The sequence below is a fragment of the Aulonocara stuartgranti genome (genome assembly GCF_965226115.1).
Source record: "Aulonocara stuartgranti genome assembly, chromosome: 19".
NCBI lineage: Eukaryota > Metazoa > Chordata > Actinopteri > Cichliformes > Cichlidae > Aulonocara > Aulonocara stuartgranti.
This window is the reverse complement of record NC_138955.1, coordinates 1,630,080-1,641,644: the sequence shown is the minus strand read 5'-3', so window position 1 is coordinate 1,641,644 and position 11,565 is coordinate 1,630,080.

Genomic DNA, 11,565 nt, shown 5'->3' with positions numbered 1-11,565 from the left:
ATCTGAAGACGTGTTATTACACACCCCTATTTCCACCCAAAAACCCAGTCTATGGTTTGGTGCCTCACATGTGCTGGTTTGAAAATTGACCTTGATCTGACCCTAAAACACCCTGTAAACTAAAGTGGCGTTCATTTAGAAAGCTGGGATACGTGTAGTGCTTGAGAATAAGACTTTCTTGGCCAGATGAATGCATGTTTTAGACACAAGAGGGCACTGGCTCTACATGTGACATGAGCTCACCATGAGTGACAGATGCGTGCTGCATCTTCTATAATCCCCACAGACAGGTTGGCTGCAGTGATGAGGGAGCTTTCCTGTCTTCAGATAACCCTCTATACTTTAAGTCTTCCACACAGAGGGAATCCCTCCATTTACGAGCATTTCTCATTCTCTCCTCCATGCTCGCAAATACAAAATAAAGTTAATTTAACTTGGAGGGGTAAATTAAAATTTGTATGGTTCCTAAATGCAGAAAGCATAATGGGGGGGATGGCTTCCATCATATGGAGGCAGCCGCAGCAACACAGGATGTGATAGAAGTACACTCTTGCCCTCCTGTTTGTTTTCTCAGTTGATGTCTGATAAGCCCTCAACTAAGAAAACATCTTTAATGCCTGTGGCTATGCAGGTCCTGTGGCCATCAGCACGATACCCACATATTCCTGGCGCGACTCCACGTACTGTGGTCTGAACACTATCAGGAGCCGGGAGAAGGCATCTTGAAGTACTTGGAGGCAGAAGTCCAGTTATTTGGTCTTGGCATGCACCTGTGGATTTGCATAATGGTCTCTCTCAAATTTCCCCCAGGAATGCTCGCTAAAGAGGGACCACAAATCAGAAAGTCGTCCTCTGGCATCTAACTAAGAATAATGTACCATGTTGGAAAGGCCTTCTTTCCTTACAGAACCCGTGGGAGATCGCGCAGCAACAGTACAGTGTTGTTTTTTTCGGTGTGTTTTTTAAATAAATGTAAATCTGATGATAAAAATTCCCTAGAAAAAATATGTTTCTCAGACAAATTTTCCATGCACTATTCCATAAACAACTCCAGACCCAACTGTAGCTTGGTTTGGAGGTTTAGGGTTTGCCAAGTTCCTGGAGGGGGGGGGGGGTAGTCAATTTATGGGTGGTTCTCTTCGACCAAAGAATTTACTTACTCATTTCCCACTTCAGACACCCCCTGCCTCCGAGGAGATGTCCGTCGGTTTCTCTGATCAAAGATAATTGTCCGCAGACAGGGATCCACACAAGGGAGACAACACAAATGTGGCACGCCTATATGCATCTTTAGAACATGACCGCGCTCTCTTCCCTGCTAAACAGCCATGGGGGTTGTCTGCTTCCCATTCCAACATGCAGGTCCTCATTACCTGATTGGACGGTGCTGATTAACTGCCAACTGGATTGGCTGCAGATATTTATCATCTGCGATGATTGGGCCAATTTAGACTCCAATCTTAATCAGGGTTGTTGAAGGACAGCAGCAGGCCGGGACTTCAGTTCTCTCCAGGAAGTTCACCGTTACTGTACACAATCTAGTGATTTCATGTTACATGCAAATGCGTCCAAACCCTCCCAAACATCAGCTCTCTTCATATGCTGGTCCTCTAGAAGAAGCAGAGTATGAAAGAAGAGCCTCCCTCCATCCGCAATGGCTTACCACAAACGCGACTTTGACTGTTTTGGCTTTTTGGGGGAAATTCTGCCTCAGCTGTGCCTTCCGAAGTTGGCCTATCAGCATCTTAGAAGTGTGGTTCTGCTATTGACGTTGTTGAGGATTATGGAGAAAACAGCTGTAAGAAATGCACATCACAGTGATGACAATGGTCTGGCAACTGAGTGCGGCACAGGAATGTATGGATGGGATGTTACTGCTGATTAAAGAGATTTTTTTCCCCGTGATCTCTTGATATTTCACAGATTCTCTGTTGCTCCTATCAATTCTTCTGTTATTTAAGTGATGAGATCTGGCTCTCAACACTTGGGCTGAGATGACTGCAAGTCTACCTGGAACAGCATGTAAAAGCGGCCTGACAAAGGAGAAAGGGCCTTGTTTGAATACATTCCTCTGCCGGGAACAGGACCGCCAACATGTGCTTTGTTTTGAAAGTGATATAAACGTCCATGCGTACAGCTGAGGTCAGAGACAAGCAGAAGCACGCGTATTGAAAAACGGCTAGCGCGGAGATTAAGTGTCCCCCAGCTGATGGCTGTCTATATTATATATGATGCTGGAATGTGCCTATTGATTCATGGGGTTAGCTGTCCTGCTGGGATGTGCAGCTGCACTGTATTTGATATGTTGGGAAACATTTCAGTAGTTCTATTTCTTTTGTAATAACAGGGACTCTAATGTTGATTGTCTAACTGTCTGAGAAATACCCCATGCTGCTCCGCCCTTATTGTTAGCACAGTTGTCACTATAGCGTGTGTGAATAGGCTGTGAATGTTAACAGCATGGGTCGCGGTCTAGTTGAGTCTGTCACCTGACCATTTTAATCTAGACTGAAACATCTTGACAGTTTTGTACAATTTGTCTCCTAGTGACTTTCCTCAACTTTTCCCCATAACACTAGGCTTTTCTTTTGTGTCTGCTGGACTCATTGTCAGTGGGACAGACTTGTCCTGCATCCCTCTCAGAAAACTGAAATATCTCAGCACTACTCTGTACATTTAGGCATTTGTGGTTTCCCCAAGTTAGTGATGTTTGATTTCTCTTCAGCTGCTGAGTTTGACACAGATCTGCTACAGCTCATCTAATGCTATCACTAGATCAAAAAAATCTATTTTTAGGGGATTTATGATAACAAAAAATTATGATAATATCTTTTCTAGTGTAATACTATAGTACTAAAGTCTTTAGCCTGAACTCTCTTAGGCAGCTTTCTTGTCAAGCGGTCTTCAGGAATAGTTCTCCAGGCTTCTTGTAGGACGTTCACTGCTCTTCTTTGGATGTTGGCTGCCTTTTGTTCTGTTGTCTTTCAAGATGATGTTGGGTGTTTGGGATTATTGTCATGTAAAAAGAAAATGAATCGGGTGCCATTCAGATGCTTTCCAGATGGTATTGCATGGTGGATCAAAATCTCACTGCACTTTTCTGTTTTCATAATTCCATTAATATTGAGAAGATCCCCAACCCCAGCGATTGAAATGCAGCCCAACACATGACAAAACCCCCCCACAGTGTTTTAGAGATGACTGTCACTCTCACTGTTGTTCCTCTCTCCTGACCTCTTGGACCTATTGGTGACGTTTTGAACCAAAAACTTCAGTTATGGATTAATTACACTGATTTTACCACAGATTTTCAGTCCAGTTCTTGTGTAATTCTTCTCCCCATTTCCCCTCCTTAAGAATGGCTTCTTGATAGCCAAACTTCCACTGAGACCATGCTTAGTTATGCCAAGTTTTATGGCTTTGGGAATCAGCTTGTTGTTTGAATGGGGACAAATGATGATTTTGCAATAGGCTGCTTGTAAGTGCCTACAGATACAATTTAACATTGGTTCTTTGCTAAGTTGTCTGTTATATGTAGACACAACATTGACTCATCCCTTGAGTTAGGTTCCTTCTTTATGCTTGAATGTTTCATAGCCCAGTGTTAAGTTTCCGTACAAACTGGACTGCAAACGAATGAAAAAGCAGAAAAGACTTCAGCAAATAATATTGCTGAAGAGCACTTTCAAAGTCACAAGAAAGTCTGACACCTTGGAAGTGAGATATAAAGAAATGAGGGGTGGCTCAAGACTTTTGCACAACACTGTATACTGCAAACACTGTTGGATATTTAATTCCAATACAGCTTTACAGAGCCACTAGTCTGACTCTCAGCTCTTTTAGTACTTCTGTCCGTATCCTCATAAAGTTTCCCATATCAAATTGTCCCTTTTACTGCGCGCATGTAAAATGCTTCATACGGTTTCTGAACCATGAAGAAGAACAGGACTGTTTACAACAAATTCTTCTGGCGTGATAAAAAGCTGCATAACTCTGGTTTTTGTGCCACAAGGTCAGGATCAAACTAGCTGTCATGAATTCTGACTCCCACAGTTATGCAAATAGAAATATTAGGGTCTAGTAGAAAATGGCCAATAATAAGCCTGGCATTGGTCCTCTTTCCAACCACATCCACTCCAAGTCAGTAGAGTGCTCCAGGCCACTGGGCTGATCCCAAGCACTGTAATTATTCACCTAGGAAGCTCAGTATGTTCAGCACAGTCGTCATATTTTGTACTGTCCTCTACTCTGTGTATTACAACAAACTTGGCTTATTTGGCAATTCGCTTCCAAATGACAATACAGGTGCCTTTAATATATTTTGATTTACAAACTGTAACAGTGGATTCAAGTGCTTTATTTCCTTATTAAATTAAAATAAAAAGAGCTGCTTAAGGTTTACCCACAGTTCCCCTGCACAACCTAGAGCTCCTTATTTGTAAAAAGCACTCCACTGCTGGTCTGCGGCTTGGGCCAGATCACTACAACGTGGAACTCTGACAGCTTTTAGTCATCCTCGGAGGTACGGTTTTCTTACTCAGGGGGGTAATAAATCCATTCATACTTTCTCCGGTAAGAAAAAAAGAGGCTTTAAATGGATTTCACTGACCACAGCAAAGCAAATACAACAATAGTAACCACATCTGGCCAACACATGTGCCATCTTTTTTTGTGTACATATCAGCAGCATCCAGCTCACAGTGTGTTTACAGCACGGAGCCAGATATCACCTTCTCTTCTGTGCTGTGAAATTGAAACTGTTGAGAGGACAGAAGAAAAAGAAGAGTTTGACAGAAGCATCAAAAACAAGCCAAAGCATTTTATTTGCACACATCCAGCTCAGCCTAGAGGTGCCAGTTTGGGAGGGCTTAGGCCGGGACTGAATTACACTCTACATACTGCTGCAGATGAAAGAACGGGAGAGGTACAGCACACCTGCTGGAAACTGCTGATTGAAGGGAAGTGTGTTCCTGCCTGCTGCGGTGATCTCTGCCAAGTCATACCGACAAGAGATGGTCGACACAGTTGGGACCACCCTGAAAAGAGAGAGGAACAGGGTGAGGCCTGGACTGACAGAAAGATTGACGGCATCCTATCAGCTGCTACTTCCCCAACATGTACAGCCATTTAGATAATGGCAGGCTGCTTCCTAAACCCTGTGAAAAAGAGGCTTCATGTTCTCCCTCGTGACTGCATTTCAGCTCTCATGAATAGCAGATTCATATGGGTCTTCTTGACTGTCAGTACACATATAGAAGTCTGATGATTGTAATCTTGCTGAATAATCTACACTTTTCCATCCATTTTTTTTTTACTGCTTATGCAGTTCAGGGTAACAGCAGGGTTGGAGCCTCTCCCAGCTGTCACAGGGCGAGAGGTGCTGTTCACCCTGGGCAGATCGCTAGTCTGTAGCAGGGCACTTTTCATGTGCAAGCCTTATCACGATATGATGTAATGTATCCAGGCTCCTTTCTGGGATAGCACTGTAGTCTGTCATGGCAGGGCTCGCTTCCTCGTTAAGGCTGTCATCGCCCAATGGGATGATGAGAATGCCATCCAGAAATAAGCGTGGACATCAGAGAGGCCACAGACATGGCATCAAGTGTTTGTTTTGCTCTGGGTATGAATTACACAAGACACTGTCTGTGTATTTATCAAGGTTAGAGAGGGACTGCTACTAAGGCTCACCACACGTCTATATTAATTTCATTAGAGATGTTAAAATGAGGACTTTCAACAATACCTTTCAAACGTGTGAGTTAAAATAATGTTTTTCCTTTTCTGAATGTTCTCTAGATCATATTTTAAGGTTTGTTTTACTCTGTAAGCTAGTCAAGTTATACACATAGGTTTAAAACAATTTGTAAAAAGAGAAGCATCCTCTAAAAGAGGTCAGTGTTGTGAAATGCCTGCATAGTAATAGTCAAAAGAAAAACATACAATTCTTTATATTTCACTAGGAAGATGAGAAATATGTGGAGCAATTTATTGGAACATTTGCAAACATATGAAAATACAGCATATAAAACAAAAGCAGAATTTTTACAATTTTAAGAACTTGAAAGTCAATATTTGGTGTGATCATGTTTTATTCTTTAACATAGCCTGAAGCTTCTCGTCATTTCTTTAGGTTTGTCATACTCTTCACAAATAGGTCTTCAGGCTTCTTAAAGTTGTATGTTGGCTAGCTTTATGTTCTGTTCTCTGTTAAAATGGTTGCACATCTTGATCATCTATGTTCAGGTCATGGATCTGGGAAGGCCAATCCATGACTGATAATGTTTCTGCAAATTAGGAGGCTGGAAGCTCACACAAAGTTGCTTTTACTGCGGGCATTGGGCCAAAATACAAAGGAAACAGCCATCAATAATCTTACAGTGCATCTGGGTTTATTTCACTTTACATTAAAGGTAACTAAACTGGAGAAAGAACACAAATGGAGTGCTCAACTCTTAAATAGAAAAGAAGGTTGGACCATAAGTCATTAACTGAGAAGAACAATTCTCAAAATTCTCAAAACTCATTTCAGCTGCAGGAGTGAGACAAGCAAGCTAAAGGGCCAGGTGAGCTCAACGGTCAAAGAAGCTCAGGAACCAATGATGAGAAATCAAGAGAGGAAAGGAGGTAAATATGGTAATAAAATAAGAATATTAACTGCAGTTTTGTTGTGTGTTTCTCTGTGCACTTATGGTTTGACTGAACTGGGAGTGTGATTTGGGATCATTGTTAAAAACGGAAGCTGTTGCCAATCCTACACTTCCCAGGTGGCATTGCATGGTCTATCAAAATCTGACCGTACTTTTCAAGGTTCATAATTCCATCAGTTTAGACAAGAACGCTGACAACACTGGTTGCAATACAGCCTCAAAACATGACAGAGCCTCCACTGTTTTTTTACAGATGGCTGTAGACACTCATTGTTCTACCTCTCTCCTGATTTCTTAAGTACACATTCAAATTTGCCACTGATTTTTAGTCCAGTTGTTGTGTAATTTGGCATACCTCAGTCTTTTTCGCTTCCTTAAAAAATCTTTACAGCCACCCTTCCACTGAAACATTTCCGATGAGGCTTCAGTGAACAGGAGATGGATTAATCAAAGGTCCAGATGCAGCTCTCAGGTCCTGTGTCAGGTCTTTGCTGGATTTTTTCCTGTTTAGGATGTGACTTTCAGATACCGATCATCTGCTGCAGATAGAACTGGCAGGCCCAAAAAACTTTCAGGAATACGCTCCAAAACCATTCAGATATACTGTATGTCAGGGTTTCAACTACTAGCTCTTTCCTGATGCAAAAATATCATTTTATGTCGTCAAGCTCATATTGTTGCTACTTTTTGTAGAGTTGGTTAAAGAAATGGGAACAAATGATGTGCTTTTGTGACTGGTTTAAAAAAAGAAAAAATATATTTAAAACTTTTTTTTTCATAGCTTGTCTGTCATGTGTAACGCTTAAACAACACAGTCTGGCTCCTTGGAAGCAAACTATAAAGAAATCAGCGGTGACTCAAGACTTTTACACAGTACTGTGCATGCATATAATCCTCCTCTGGCTAGACTGACAGACGAGAGAGATGCTGACATGCTTGTAGTTTGGTTGCCGTATTTGGACAATGAGGAAAAAAATATATTGGGTAAAGGCCCACTGTTGACATTGTCCAAGCTGTGAAACCCAGTAAATACACAAAATACTGGATATTTATTATATCTTCAGCCATTAAACTGTCACCAGTCAGCCCGGCTGTTAAGACGTTACATTTCGTGCCAGTTAGTTCACATAATTCACAGACTGGATGGAATCCCCCAATTTTTTTTAAAGTCGTCCAGGCGAACGGCCGTCGTCGTTTCAAAATCGCTCACAGTATGGGCCAGCGTCTCCACAAGGGCATGCAAAAACTTTTCAGATGTCCAACATTGTACATAAAATGCGGTTGAGACATTTTCCATCCACCAAATTCATCAGTGATGTTGTTATGGTCGTTAGAGAACGCAACAGCAACATTTTTGTGGCAAAGTAAACATTACCTCAACAAAGAATTTGCCCAAAGACTTCTCCGAGGAGGTTTTGCATGGAAATAAACTTCCAAGTAAATACGGTGTGTGTAACACTTTTCAGTCAAACTCCACAGACGCTCTGTATTTATTACAGCATAAATATGAAAGCCTCCCATTTTTGGTCCCATTTTTTTTCCTAAGAATGAAAATGGCACAATAAAAGGCTGTTATGCAACCAAAGATGTTTCTGGGTGTTTCAAACAAGGAGATTGAGCTATTTTCTGTTTAGGTTTGTGATTAACAGCCCCCAGGTTGTCTCCAGATGTGGTTTGGCCTCAGACACACACACACACACACGCTGACTCTGATCAGCAATAAAAAAGGTGACCCCTCATGACACTATCCATCATCATAAGAGATGACGCGGTGATCTAATAAGAAGATCTGACTCTTTATGCAAACATGAAATCATTATTTAAGCTAAATGGTGGACAGCTGGTTGAGCGTTTAGAAGCACAGGCAACAGTTACCAAACTTCTCATCACATGCTATTAACTGGTGACATAAAAACAATAAGGTGTTGGGAAACAGTGGGAGAAGTTATGTGAATTCAACCATCAGAGCCATCTAGGTCTTTTGTACCTCCATTTATTTTATGAGGGAGACTTGGTCACAATCGATCTATAAAACAACAAATAGAGACCGAGCTGTTTGTAAATAAAAACTGCCCCCTTCCTTTCCACTGTCCAGTTTGCCCATTCCAAAATCCTCTGGAGCCTTACATAATTTCCAAACATAAAAATCTGGTACACAACAAAAAACGTGCATGATTTTAATCCTTTTTTAAAATTGCTCTGAAATGCATCTAAACATCCCACGCACCATTTACTTATATCATGATCTATCACGCAAGTCTTAATATACAAGCCCTGTGATTGATTCCTCTTGGGTTATCTTATCTTCAGCTAAGTAGAAACAGTTGAAGGACAGTTTTATGACTTTATCCTTTTGTTAACAGCTCTCCATAATTGCCGTGTCACCGTGTATTTTTCTACTCAGCTGTCATCCTGTTTTTATTCATTTAGTAACTTACTTCTTCCTATGATAAACACTCTTCCGGACCGTGCCAAGACAATCCGTGGAGAAAGGGGTCCTGGGTACTGCAGGGCGAGTGCAGAAACAACACTGCATTAGTTATCCTAAAGTCAAAGAGCTCCTTAATGACAGAGTGATAAAGTGCAACCTTGATCTCGTTTCACTGTGCTATATATTACTGGTTTCTTGCATCTTAAGATTAGTCACACGAAACAAACCAAAGCTCCCGTTGCGGAGATCCTGTTTTTAAATTTGGATTTAAGGATATAATTCTTTGATAGACTGACTGTGACTGAACATGTAGTAGGCTGATAGACATGATAGAGCTGCAGATTCGTGTAAACACATTGGAAACAGTGGTGTACAGTAACCATGAAGTTTACTGTAACATCAGCAGCAGCATTATTAAGTAAAAGGGTTCTAGTTTTATTTCAGAAACTCAATCTGATATTATTCAACCTGCAGGTGAGGAAAAATGAACAGGTAAGCACTTATCATCTGTCTCTATAGAGAAGCTACAGCAGGCAGAGAGTTAGCTTGGCTTAGCATTACTGTAAGACTGGAAACAAACAGCTAGTCAGGCTCTGTCCAACACCTCTTAAACTGCTAGCTTTTACACTTTTCCTGGGTTTCATAAAGATTAACATGTATTAAATCTTGATGAAAGACCTTCAGCTATGTTGGCAGGTGAATTTGGAGATTTGTATCTATAGCTTCACAAAATCCACTTTTCGTCACCATAACCTGGTGACTCAAGAAGCCCCCCCCCCCAGCAGCTTTGAGCAGCTTTGTGTAGGAAATTGTTTCTAAACTGATTCTTTATATATCCTTTATAGGTCTTAGGACTTTTAAAGCAGTGCTTTAAAATAACTTTAAAATTATCTGAAAAGTTCTTCCAAAACCCTTTCCTTCCTGATAAGAGAAGCAATACCCTCGCAGCAGAAAGTTTCATCTAATTGCTGGTTTAGACTGCACGGCCTGCTGGAGACTAATTTGAGGTAAGCAAATAAACAGATTTAACTCTCTTGGATGACCTTGAGCTGGTGTGACTGTGAAGCAAGCGTGGCACACTCAGTGAATTTTCCTCTTATAAATAAAGGTTGAGGTAAACACTGCTTAATCATTTTGTCTAAATTCATCAGCTTATACTAAGTACTTATTTACTTATTTCCATCCTGACAGTCAATCGTGTACAGTATTTGATTGTTAGGTCCTGTAGATATTTAGATGTGTTGCTCATGATGCCATGAAGTCATGAGGATCAGCACAATAAGTAAACTCACCTCTTCTGGCACTTGAGGCTGTTTAGCAGCATGTCTGTCTGCGGGCTTATTAAAACTTGGCTCCCTAATGAACATTCGCCCTTGAAGCCTGCTGAGTGCTTAGTGCTGCTCAGGAGACGAGGCTCTGGACGCACGGGGCCTCTCTTCCTGCTCCCTACTGAGCGCTCGGTATAAAACTCAGCTGTACCGGCAGGCCGGGTTAGAGTCATATGAATACTTTTACATTACAGTGAACTGGAATGTTAACAAAAGACAGTCCACAGAATAAATTCTATGCTTGTTCCTCCATGTTTTATTTCAGGAGGAAATAAATTTTGTGAGCTAATGTGGAGAAGTGTTGCTTTGGCTTGGTGACAGTTTCTGTATGTCGTTTTGTCATTGTCATCTTGTCAGCTTTGCCTTGGGTGATTTAAACCCCACTGCTGCAGCAGCATGGGAGAGCGAGAGCAAAAAAGCTGTTCCACATGGGCTGACTGAGACCCTGCAGCCATGCCGTGAGTTCACACTACACCATGCCAATGTGTGTGTGCATGTGTATGCATGAGAACTGTAGCTGAAGCTGAGTGTGATGTGGGGCAATGGTAGACAGAGTTGCTCAATAACATAACCAGTCCAAGATTTCTCTCATGGGTGTGATTCACAAAGTGGGCAGTTATGGGAAACATCCAAGAAGTCCGACTTAAAAGACATGAAAATCCTGTTCTTTTTATCTATCCATCCATCAAGAACATCAAACCAACAGTCAATTGTTCTGGTAGTAGTGTGATTGTCTGGGGCTGTTTTGCTGTGTGAGGACCTGGACAATTCATCAAGCCATGAATTCTGCTCTCTACCAGGAAATGCTGAAGGAGAATGTCCAACCAACAGTTCATGGCCTGTTAAATTATGCAGCATGACAATGATCAGAAATGCACCAGCAAAATCACCAAAAAAAGGACAAAGCACAGAAGAGTGGGCTGAAATTCCTCCACAGCATTTTGAAAGAGTCATTGGCAGTTTTCAAAAACACTTTATTGACGTTGTTGCTGCCAATCTATCTATCTATCTATCTATCTATCTATCTATCTATCTATCTATCTATCTATCTATCTATCTATCTATCTATCTATCTATCTATCTAAGTCCTCTGGTTCTGCCAAAGATGAATGTGACGCTAATTTAAAAAACAGTTCAAAGACATTCCTGAAAAGTGCCA